This window comes from Geospiza fortis, unplaced genomic scaffold (assembly GCF_000277835.1).
Source record: "Geospiza fortis unplaced genomic scaffold, GeoFor_1.0 scaffold237, whole genome shotgun sequence".
In the NCBI taxonomy this organism is placed as follows: domain Eukaryota; kingdom Metazoa; phylum Chordata; class Aves; order Passeriformes; family Thraupidae; genus Geospiza; species Geospiza fortis.
Genome location: NW_005054319.1, coordinates 2,432,324 through 2,444,808, shown reverse-complemented (window position 1 = coordinate 2,444,808; position 12,485 = coordinate 2,432,324). Strand labels below are relative to the sequence as shown.

General features: G+C 46.5%; 1 protein-coding gene across 1 annotated transcript in view; it reads left to right on the top strand.

The window, feature by feature from the left end:
• The window catches only part of UNCX (UNC homeobox), a 142,180-nt gene that overhangs the window by 13,109 nt on the left and 116,586 nt on the right, over positions 1-12,485 (top strand). The gene's annotated exons all lie outside the window — the stretch shown is intronic.

Genomic DNA, 12,485 nt, shown 5'->3' with positions numbered 1-12,485 from the left:
GGGCTGGCGGGAGGCAGCTGCTGATTGTTTAAACCGGGAGGAGGTTGCCTAGCAACCCATAGGAGGCTCATTACCGAAGCCACAGTGATTAACAAAAAAGGGTATGAAAGTAAAATGGATTAATTATTTAATTAACTAATTGATGATCAACTTCTTTTTAATTATTCACTTAATTAAAGAAGTGTAACTACAACACTGCCCTTATCAAGTGTGTTGATATACTGACGAGATTTCAAAGACAAAAAAGGAAAAGAAGAAGAAAGGGGGGAAAGATATCTTCCCTGCTACAGGCCCTGCAGGTCTGAACCAGGAGCCACCTGCAACACCTTGGGACACCCTGCCCAAAGTTCAGGTGCTGCCCCAAAACTTTCCTGTGAAGGGCTGGGGCGAGACCCTCCCTCTCAGAAGGAGCAGCACCATCGCTAGGAGTTGTATCTGTTTCCTGCTGCCACGCTGCAGAGCATAAATCCAGGCAGGCTGTGCTTCAAGGAAGAGTTATGGTGGCCTTGCTGCCTCTTAAATCCGGGTTGATCTTTTCCTCTTAACTAGACAATGGTTCAGCTGCATCTGGTCAGACCCACCGAGAGAGTTATGGATGGCTGCAAAAGTCTCTGTGCCTTTTTCCTAGGCTGAAAGGTTTGGCTAGGACTGGAGTGAAGGGCCCTTCCTAGGGGTGACTAAAGTGTGCAAAGGAGCTGGGAACATCCCAGCCTGACATCTGTCAGTGGAGAGGGGTGAGCATCAGGGTGTCAAAGCTGCCCTGGTACTTGTGCATGCACGACAGCCCTGGTTTTCCTTGGCAGGAGGTTTTGGCATCAGGGACCAGGGGGAAGGAGTGCAGGGAGTCCTTCCCTGGCACCCCACGGAGCTCTCTGCTTGCTTGGGGATCCCTGTCCCCAAGCTGTGCTCGGAGTCAGCAATAACGAGTCAGTGATTTTGCTTCCCGACGGGTTGGGCTCCTCTGCTCTGCCCAGCAAGAGTCTGGCTCTCCCTGTATCACACTGATTTTGTTTCTGCTTTTTTGAAGTAAACAGTGCAGCTTGTCGAAAACATTCACCTCTGTTGATTAATTTACCCCTAATGACAAAGATGGCTCTGTAATGAGCAGGTAAATGCGGGGAGTGAAATCCGCCCGGTTTCCCCTGTTAGCATGGCTGATGAGGGAGAGGGGGGCTGCTGCTGAGCCGAGGGGGGCACGGTGCTGCAGGGACTCCATTGATTCCAGTTACCCATCCAAGGTGTGATTGGATTTATTGTCAGCATGAAGAAGACAAACAGATCACCTCTGCTTGGGCAGAGTATTGGCGAATCTGAGATCTCCTGAAGGAAGGGAAACTTGGGAGAGGTGGGCTTGGTTTTTTTAAACCTCTTCTGAAGTGTTTCTCCTCTGTGCACAGGGCTTTGGAGCTCACCCAAATAAAGCATCCCCCACGGTCAGGCAGAGGTGATGGAACTGTTGTCACTCTGTGCTTGCAGGTGGCAGGACACAGAGGGCTGGTACAGCCAGGTAGGGCTCTGAGTATCTCAGCAATGCAAACCGTGAGCACTCTGTGTTCACAGGGGTGTGACCTGGGATGGAATTCGGCTGTTTTCCCTAGGAGACACCGAGAAGACACTGGAGATGTTGGAAGGTTGAAAAATGGAAGGGAAGAGTTCTCCTATCCTCATCAAAGGCAGAACACTCCCAGTGTCAGGCAGGCAGGCAGAAAGGCAGGCCTGTCTGAGACGAGACAGTAGAAGAATGGACAAGGCAGTCTAACTTCTGCCTCACCAGTTCCCTGTGACTCCACTGGGTTTTAAAAACATACACCAAACCTTCCCCTCCATTTAATTCATGTACCTAATCCCCTAACTCTCTTAATTAAGCAGAGGGAAGTTTAAATTGTTCTGACCATCTTTGGGGGGATTATATATTTCAATCATCATTACGGTATGGCTATTTGTGATACCACAAGATAGATAGGTATATCCATTGTATAATCAGGCATACAAATTATAATCCCCCCAAAGACATTTAATAACAATTTAAAATACTGACTGCTGGACATAGGGCATTGGCAGATTAGAAATGAATGTGAGTGGGGGGTTCGTTCAAGGACTCTGGATGCTTTTTGCTCTGAGCCTCTGTCCTACACCTCTCTCTCCTGGCATTAGGACCAGAGTTGGTGAGGAGGAAGGGGCTTCCACTCCTGGGGTCCCTCCCATGCAGCAGCATCCTGCATGGATGCATCACCCTGTCCGCAGATGGAGCTCAGGGTGAGATGGACGTGCTGGCTCCCAGGAGCATCCTCATCCTCCTGACCAGCTTCCATCCCTTGGGACGCTGTGATGGTCTCATTACCTCCACTGGAAGCTGTGGATGTGCATCTGAGGGCAGGATGTGGCCTGATGCTGTCTAATTTTCCTGGAGCTGTACACGGGGGTCCCCACTGACATTAGAGGGAGCTGCTGAAGCATATCGAGAGAGGAGGAGATGCTCCGAGTGCTCGCTCTCGCAGCAAAACTGCTCAGGGGTGTCTCTGCAACTGTGAAATCAGGCCTTTTGAAAGCATGGATTATTGAGTGAGTAGATCTAGCCAGCTCCTTTAGGGCCATTAGTCCTCATATGCACTTGGTTATTTTACACTGAAAGCATACAGGGGAGATTATGTCATTTTTAGGGTAGGGGGGAGAAGAAACAGCAATTCTTCTGTGTCTTTGGAGTAAGTGAAAATAGCTGCTTGAAACCTATTAAAACAGAAAAAGACACATGTCTAAGAAATAAAACCACATTCTGACTTGACAGCAAAAGAATTGCAGGCTAAAATGTAACTCAGTGAATTTTTGTAGCCTGAGTTTGGATGGCAAAGAACTTGAAACCTCATGGCTCAAGTGGAACAACATGACACAAGACTCTTCAAATTTCTGCTGAGGAAAAGCTGAGTCCAAAGAAATGGGCTTGGCAGACATCATCCTTTGCAGAAAGGGCAGACCAGCTGAAAAGCCGATTTCTTGCTCTGTTTTTGAAGAACGATGTGGAGATGATTATTTTCTGCTTCATCAAATTAGCAGAGCCATTATTGTTACTTTGTGCCTCGGTACAGACAGCAAACACTGTGTGACAGCTGAGGGGAGCCTCGCTCTCTGGGGGTGTGAGGGGCACAGGGCTCCAGGAGGGGTTTGGGTCTGAGTCAGAGCTCCTGGAGGTGACAGAGGGAGCTGGCTGAGGCTGATGGCTTTCCCTGTTAGCAGCAGTACAGCAAACTTACATCCTTGTTTGATAACACCACAGTGGTGCAGGAAGCAGCTGAACAGTTGTCTAACACAGCAAGGGATCTTGCTGACGACCAACCTTGCTGGAGAAATCGTTCCCTCAATGTGTCCCCAGCTCCTTATCCAGCTTCCAGAGCTGCAGTTTTTGAAAGGTTTTGGTATGGTTTTCCTAACTCCTCATTGTGGTGTGTTCCTCTCTGCATCTCCAGGTGCTGTTGGCTCCTCAAAGCCCTCAGAAGGGCAGATGTGGATCTGCTGGCGTTTAGGGCTGGTGGCTGCTCTGTGAGGTGCCCAGCCCTTCTTACTGAGGTCCCCTTGGCTGTCACTGAGGGATGATGATGTTTCAGTCCAGGGAAACACCAAAAACCCCAAATAAAAGAGATAATGGCTTAGCACACCCCTGGGGTGGGTTCAAGAGACACCCATAGATGGGGACTGATGCTCTTTATCCAACCCAGCAGTGCCAAGTGTTTCATAGGGGTCGCCCAGGCTTGGCTTTAGTAGGAGGGAAAGGGCCTGGCCTCAGGCTCTTTGTGAGCAAGGGAGGCCCAACCCAGTCCCTACAGCTCTCCCAAGGATCCCAGATTTGTCATCTCCTTCACAACCACCACTGCAAGCCTGGTGTTTATTTCCTGAGGAGAACCTCACAATGGGGGCTCCTCTCTGTGAGCAGGATGTGGTGCTTGCCCTGGTGGCAGAGAATCTGCTTTTGCAGCGTGCCCTCAGAGAGACAGTGCCAGGAGTGGGGAGCCCAGGCCAGAGCTTACAAGGGATCAAATGCCCTGGTGAGGGGCAAGTAACACCTGACCTGGCCCCCTTGGGAACAATTTGGGGTCTGTTGGTGTCAGCTAAGCTGGCTCAGACACCGGCTCTGCGCTGCAGCCCTGCCCTCTCGCTCTCTGCCTTTAAATCACCTCCAGCTTTCCTCTTTCTGCGGGCTCATCTTCCCTCCTTAGGAACCTCTACATCAAAGCTGTGCAGGGAAAAATACACTGCTAACTTCTTTAAACAGTCCTGGGCGTTTTGATTACAGGAGCTGGCAACTACTTTTCCAGAGCTCGTGAACTTCTTGGAAAATCTCCAGGGAGTTTCTCTCTGGGGGAACTTTATATTTTCTTGCTGATTTTTAAAAGTCTACTGATAACACCACATGAGATTTTTTTTTTAAGCAGCAAACTCTTGATGGATGCTGTGTTTGTAGGAGCTGTAAATGTAAATTGTTTTTCTTCTGGCCACTTATGTTTTATTTGAAACGTACAAAATCTGAGTGTGTAGTTCCTGAGAGCTGGCCTAGAGAACAGCAGCACTCCCAAGTAGTTTGTCTCCTATCAAATGGCATTAATAATTTAGTCTCTAATTAAAAGTGAGGTCAAACAATGAAAAATGACTGAGCTAAATGGTTACGCTGTGATGTATTAAAGTGCCTGGTGGGTTTTAATGGATGGAAGGAGCGTTGTTGTTTGTTTATGTACAAAACACTTTCAGTCAAAGACTGTAGGACTCCCAAGGAAATGTATTTAACTAACATCTTTTACAGGTTACTGAGTCAATGTCTTAAAGAGACAATTTCTGCACACCTTTTATATCCTTCAAATTGCTCAGCTACTTGTAAAACAGCTTCTCTTAATGACGAAGGGAGGAAAAAAACCTCCTTTGATGCCTCTCAGGCTGGCTCATCAGTAAATGTTAACACTCAGAAATATCTAAGGGGATCTAAGACATCGTGGGAGAGGTATTTTGAAGGGAGCTTGTGTTTTATGTTCTGGAAGATGCTCTGGGTGTCTGTTCCCAGCATGCTGGTGGCTGCTACTGCCCTGAGTGATTTTGGGAAAGTACCTGCCATTAGTTTGATTACTTTATTTGTCAGCAGCCTTGCCCAGGAGCTAACCCTGTACTGAACAGCACTGTGCTCCCCCAGCAGCTGTTCTTCCAAAGAAAAATGGGGGAGAGAACAAGATTTCAGCTCTCTGTGTAGGGAGGGAACCTGAGAGAAGGAGAACTCTGACTCGTGGGAGAGGTCCCAAGAATAAAACATGGACATGTAAGCACATATTGAACCCTCCTCATGGTTCTTGCCAAAACCAGGGATGTCCAGAGTGTCTATCAAGTGTCTCACCCACCTGACCAGCCTTCCCACCACACCATGGTGGGGTGCACTTGCTCAGTTCAAGCAAAATGTGCAACATCCTATCAGGGGGAGAGACCTGACTCCATGGGAGTGAGGGCAGGTTTCCCACCGTGGGCATGAATGTATCATTTTGTAGATTCTCTGTGCCATGGGGGTGGAAATTTTATATTTCCGACCCAAAGTCAGGGCACCAAGGTCATTGAATGGCAGGAACATAGAAATACCTGTGATTGCATGTCTGGGGTGCTCCACTGGGATCCTTTGCTTTTGTTTCCAGGGCTTCAGGGTTGAGGCATTGGCTGCTCTACAGACCTGCTCTTATGGTTTTACAGACACCTCTGCAGAAGGCTGAAGTACAGGGTGACAATTTGCCTTGCTCATGGTAAGCAAGCCCAGGATATTCCACCAGACATCTGGAGCCAGAGGTGCCCAAGCACAACAGGAGAAACACTTCTGCTCATCAAGGCTAGAAGAGGAGGTTGGGTTAGGTAGAAGAAGCTACACAAGAAGCTCACATTTCTTTACAGTACTCCAGGCAACCAAAACACTAGGAAACTCTAAGTCCCTACTCCTAAATATTTAGCCTTTATTTATTTACATTCTTAGCTGACAATCTTTATATAAAAAGACAGGAAGTTGGAGTTTTGCACCTATTTCATTTAACACCACTTAACTCCTGGCACTGGCCCAATATGTCTCCATTAAGAGGAGACTTTGCAAAAATTGTCCCAATTAAGCAGCAGTGTTGCGATTTGCTGTTGTTAGGCTAAACTGGTTCCCTGGGAGATGTCCTAATGAGGTATCCATCTTGATTAAATGCAGACCCGTGAAGTGCTTCCCAATTAAAGGACAGAGTATGCATGTATATTCTCCAAAATTAAATTTTTTTTTTTTTTTAGAAATAGTTATTTGTGGAATCTCCTCTGGGGTTCATTTCCCCACGGACAAGGACAGTGCTTGCTTTGATGTGGATGATGCTGATCAGGCCCATCACAAGTGGCCATGGACTGGCAGCACCCAAGTTTGTGTGTAGGTCTCCAAATTCAGGGCAGCTGAAGGAGAAGGCCCAGTGGAGGAGAGCCCATGCAGGTGTCATTCCTCCATGTGTGTTCAGCTTTTGTATCATGGGTTGATCGTGGGCTTACACTGGGAGTTGTTCTCTGTGTTTCAGGCCACTTTTCTAAACAAGGAGAAAGCACTGGAGCTGAGGAGACAAGTGCTAGGAAGGTAGCAAAGGACTCATATCAAGGTTATATGGTCAAACTGGGTGTGCGTGGCCGTGGTGGAATGGAAGGGGAAGATGCCCCTTCCCTCCCTCCATCTCTCTGCTGAAGCTACTGAGGTGCTCAACAGGGGGTGACTTGCAATGGGAAATTCCCTCTGGTTTAAAGGAGAAAGCCCCCAGAGTCCAGCATTTCCCTGTGAGAATGGTGCAGCCCTGACACAGCATCCCAGAGGGGCTGTGGGGTCTCCACCTTTGGGATTTTGAGGAACCTGGTCTAGGTTTGAAGCTGACCTGGCTTGGGGCAGGAGGTTGGGTCAAGGACCTCCAGGAGTCCCTGCCAACACAGATCTGCTGCTGAAGCCACACCTGCAAGGCTGGGGTTAAAATGGGGCTCCAGCAGCAGTCCCAGCCCTCCAGAGCTGCCCCACAAACCATTGGGGTGGGCTTGGTGGGTGTAAATCAGGAGGAAAGGGGAGAAGGCAGTGCTGTAAAACCCTGTGTGGGGTTTGGAGAAGAGAAAAAACACCTGCAAGTGAGTTTCTTCCCTGAGAAATAAGAGCCTCACTTCTTCCCTTTCAATAACTTTCACTTTAGTTTAAACCAACAAATGTCCATTTGTCAAGTGTTAATATTCACCCAATGTCCAGAGGACATACCTTGAAAGTTATTTATAACAAGACTTTTTTTTTTCCTTCCAAGGAAACAGTGTTCTCATTCCATATTTCTTCTGTGCTACAGAATTACCAATCAACTGTTTTGGAGTAATTTTAAATACAATTATAAGGAATGTGATTAGGACAAATGCAAAAGAAGTTAAACATAATCAATTCCTCAGTGCTGCCTTGTGGTTTACATTTTAGTATCGTTTAAGGGGATTTGCGCCAACCTTTTGTAGTAGATTAAAGGCAGATATTTTGTTTGTTACAATCAAACCTATGATTTTGGTTTTATAAATTTTTAAAATATTAATTATAGTTTGAAAAGTACATGGAGGTGAATACATTAACTAGTTTCCTGCTTAGATAGCAACTATTTGGTGTTTGGCATTAGATTAGCAAGGAGCAGGTTGGGAATTTTAATCCACCTTGTTAAGTTATTAAATTTGCTTTATTTACATACAGATCTCACTTTCATTAACATTGTAACAGGTGGTCATTAACAATTTATCATTTGCTAGGCAGAAACAAAAAGAGATTTTGCTACCAAGTTTTCTCTACTGAGTGTCTCAATTATACTGTATAGCAAGGCTAAAACAATTACAAACACTGTTTTACAACAACACTCAAAACTTGGGCCCATGTGGAAAAATCAGTAATCTTTGAAAATTTCACAGTTTGTAGTTTCACTCTGTATAATTACATAAATAAAGCTTCTTTTATTTTCAAAAAGGGGGATATTTTTACTCTAAAATATCGGCTACATTAAAAGCATTTGGGTTGAAGAAAGTATGGACCCCTTATTCCATCCTACTTATTTGCAACTTAGGTGAAGACTAATAGAATTTTAATATGATCTGTAATCACACTAAAAACTGTAGTTCAAAATTCCTGAGCATCACTTCAGAGCTATTGAATAGCCCTGGATCTAATTAGCATAATCATTTGCAGAGCCCTTGGAGTCCTATTTTCACAACCTTTTTATATTCTGAAAACAGGGGGTTTATAGTTTCTTTCCATTTTTTGGCATAGGAGAAGGACATGGCACAGTTTCCTTCTCCTTCCCGCCTCCCTCCCCCTTCCCCTCTGCCACCCCCAGCAGGCACCTGCAGCCCCACAGAGCAAACCCTGCCCTCGCTGCATCCCCCCCAAAGCCTTGGAGACAGCTGGAGGCACTGGAAGCTTTTCTCTTCCTCCTAAAAATAATGTGCTTGATAAGCCCATCTCTGTTTTTAGCCCGGCCTGTTGGTTTTGGAAGGAGCCGCAGCCTCCGGCAGCGCTTTCGGCGCCCCCGCCTCTCCCCCAGCCCTGCAGCTCCAGGAGCTGCTCCTCTCTTGGCAGCCAAGGGCTCGCTCTCACAAGGTGGTTTGTTCTGGCAAGGCACCTAAATAGCTGTGGTGCTGGCACCACTCTCTGTTTTGCAGGATAGAGTCCTCATCTGAGCCTCTTGTCATTTGCAAGGTTTCCAGCGATGCTGGTTTGTGATGATCCATAACACGTGGCTGATTTAAAGCATTCCTCACGCTTCCAGTTCCTGCTGCACCCAGGAATTCAAACCCCTCTCTAGGATGGCTTTTCCCAGTGTTATTTGAATTGTCATCTGGGTTTGGTGCATAACTCAGGCTACAAGAAGCTCCTGCAGGATCATGCTTTATTCCACATAAAATGGCTTTGATGCTCTTAGAGCACATAGAGTGCTCCAGAATGGCTCTTGAACTGACTGATGTTGCCTCTGTGTGTGGTGAAAATAACGTTCATGTTACACTTGATCTCTTTTTGATCTGTCTAGGTAAGAAAAGATTATGGAGACATTACAATTCTTAAGCAGATCCAACTGCTAGATCTTCACTGCCCATTTCATCCCTTCTGCTCTCCTAAGTTGTGGTTATTTGAGATGTTTAAAAACAACCATCCTCAGGTTGACAAATCAGCACCCTAAACCCCCTCACTGGCATTTCTGTTTCATTTCAAATAATTTACACCAGGACTGGGGGATCTCAGTCAGCTCAGTTGTCCCTCTAAAGCTCCCTCCATCAGCCTTATCTGCAAGAACAAGAGACACAAAAAAAAAAATCACCCCTGGAAAATCCAGTGCCACCAGGCTGGTTGGTGAGCTCTCTTGTCCAATCACAAATATCATCAAACTCATTGGCTTCTCCTTCAAAACACATTTTATGTGTGTCTGGTGATCTTGGTTTTAATGTTCATTTTGCCCCTGGCAGTTTGTCTTTGCAGCTCACTGGAGCCCAGTGACTGGTTTTCAGTGTATTTCTGGACTGTCAGTCTGTTCCAAGCTGCAAAGTGATTCTCCTTCTGTAATTTGAGGACTTTTATGAATTGAACATCAAAGAAGTCTGTGAGTCCCGCTCTGTCTCTCAAGACTGATTCCTGCAATTAGAGTTTCCCTAAATCCTTTTAAATTTATCATTGCTTTCACAAATCCAAGTCACAAAGTGCTGGATTCCTGAGCTGTTTTATTTCCTCTCTCTGCACATCGTGGCTGGGTGTCAAGGGTGGGGACAGTCATTTCTGGCTTTAGTGGGAGCTGATTGTTTGCTTCTGGACTGACACATGAATGGTGAGAGGAACCAGGGGTGAGAGTTCAGCCTGGGGCAGGTATATCAGTAGGTATAGACCTACATCAGTAGGTATATCTTGAAGGACATTTACTTTGAAAGATCCAGACCTGCCTCCTCATTCTGTTTGTCTTCAGGATGCTCATGGACTCTGTCCAGCAAATCTTCCTGCCTGGTGTTTGACAAAGGCCACGCAAATGTGGAGAAAGGCCCAGATCTGGTAGGATTTTCCTGATCCTGAGTGAGGCTGTGTGTAGGGGGTTCCCCAGCCCTGACCTGTGCAGGCATCCCAGAGTATCCTCAGCTGGCATTGTCGTGTGGATGTCACTTGTGCTCTGGCTTGAGGGAACTATCCTGCTGGGTTGGTTGAGCGTGGTTAATGCCATCCTGCAGGTTTAGCCCTGCCTGTGCTTCCTCCACCCCTTCCTCACCCTCATCTGCAGCACCAGCATCCCTTACTTGTGCTTGGATCCATGGGAAAGTAAATCTGTAAGAGAATTTTATTTTAATAGACATAGAAAATTAATGCCTGGAGATTACTGTAAAAAAGGACACAGGCAGAATGCCTCCCTGCTTCTGCCACTGTTCTCTGCCTACATCCATTTTGTAGAAGCTTTTGAATTGCTTCCTTCTGACTAAAATCTTTCCACAGAAAAGATGTCCTTGATTGTGCTATTTTAAAAAGTAATTTTCCCCACCCTTGAAAGTTTTTATCTGCAGAGTTTTATATTTTCTCACTGACTTAAATAGCCTGGTCTCTCTCTTTCTCAAAGTAGAACAGGTTATTTATCCTGTTGGTACTTTAAACTGCAATAAGATAAATGGGCACAATTATAGATGTATACCAGAAAAGGAACATGTGTTCTAGCATATGTGATACTAACCTAAGCAGACATCTAAATGTACTTCTCAGATAACAAACATTGCACACACACATATTTATTAAACTCAGCAACAGCCTTTGCCATCCTTTTCAGCTACTTTTAAACAGCTGGTGAACTGTCAAAACCACGTTAAATATTTTAACAAACAAGTTAAATATTTTTAGCTGTTTCTCTGATGGCAGTAAAAATTCAGGGTGGAGTAATCTAACTGCTTTTGTGAAATGCTCCAGGAAAAGCAGAGGATGATTTTATTTGGCTGTAAGTTGAGAGCCAACTTTCCTTCTGAAGGATTAAGCTGAGCTCTGCACCTGAGACCCAGCGAGGCATGGCAGCGCCTTCACCACTCTGAACTCCTGGGATTTGTGGTGGGGAAAACCCCTTGGACTCCCCCCCGTGGGATTTACCACAGGTTCACGCAGTGGATTAGATCATGGAAAGCTGGTAAATGTTTATTTACAGTGTCTGGGTGTTTATGGGGCTCTTCTGCTCCGCTCCTAAGCTCCCTCTCCACGGACCTTGTCCCCAAAGCCTGGGGAGCATCCCAGGTGTGACTTGGGCTGCGCAGACACGTGTGGCTGAGAGGCCTTTCAGTGCTTCAAGGCAGGCTGGAAGCTCCAAGCAGCAACGATTTATATCACTAAAAGTCAGAAAGGATTTCCATTCTATTGCTATTTAAGTGCAACAGAGAAAATCCACAGTGAAAAGGCACAGGCCAAGAGACTTTTTATGTTTAATATACATAAAAAAGTTGAGTATTATAACGTGTGAGCAGGAGATAATGACAGGTGAATAAAAAGAAAGACAGGGGTGTATCTAGCAAAGTGTCAGATTGATAAATAAATGAACAAAGACAGGAGAATAAAAGGCTGTTATGAAATATATCAAATCTGATGTGATATGGATCGTGCTGCGGGAAGTTCAGTCTTCCTTTGCCGAGACAGGAGTCAAGGACAAACAGTTTGTCTGCGATTACGAGCTGTCCTGGCTGGGAAATAAATACACCTGGAAGATGGCTCTGTCCTTCCCCTGCCTGCCTGCCAGCACAGGAGCACCCTGGAAGTTAACACAACACAATTTATTATGGGCAGCCTCTCCCGTGCAGAATTATTACAAACTACTTCTGAGTGGATTATGGGCTCTCATGCAAAACTAAGAAATCAAGAAAGCACAGTTCAGGCTGCAGCCTCACATCTGGGGAGGGGAAGCAGAGCTGGAAGCCAAGCAAGAGGCTCATATTTTGCTATAATGGAAGAATGATTGATTAAGCAGAAAGTGAAGGATTTGGGGAGGAGCCTGCGGGGTCTTGCTGGAGAGAGGAGGAGAAACCAGCCATGGAGATGTGATGGGTCTTGAAAATTAATCTCAGCACCACAGAGAAGCTCATTAGAGCGTGGTGGATGCCCAGGAGGTGTGGTCCCTGCCAGGCAGCAGCACAGGGACAGCAGGGTGGGAGAGGGGCCGTGCTGTCCCCTGGGCAGCAGTGACCCTCAGGGGAAAGCTGCTGCTTTGGGGGCTATTGGCAGGTCAAAGCTCCCTGCTGGAAACTGAGGAACCAGAGAGGAACCAGGTGTCTCTCTGGAGAGGGCAGGCTCCACCTGACCCTCCTGGCACAGGGAAAGGATGGGCTGAGGAGGGGAGGCCAGCCTGGGGCATCTGCTCCCCCACAGCTGCACTGGAAAATGGCACAGGAGGCCAGAGGGGCAGGGAAAAATCCAGCTGGGCATGTGCAGTGCAGTGACATTGGGGTAAATGAGGGTTCCTGGG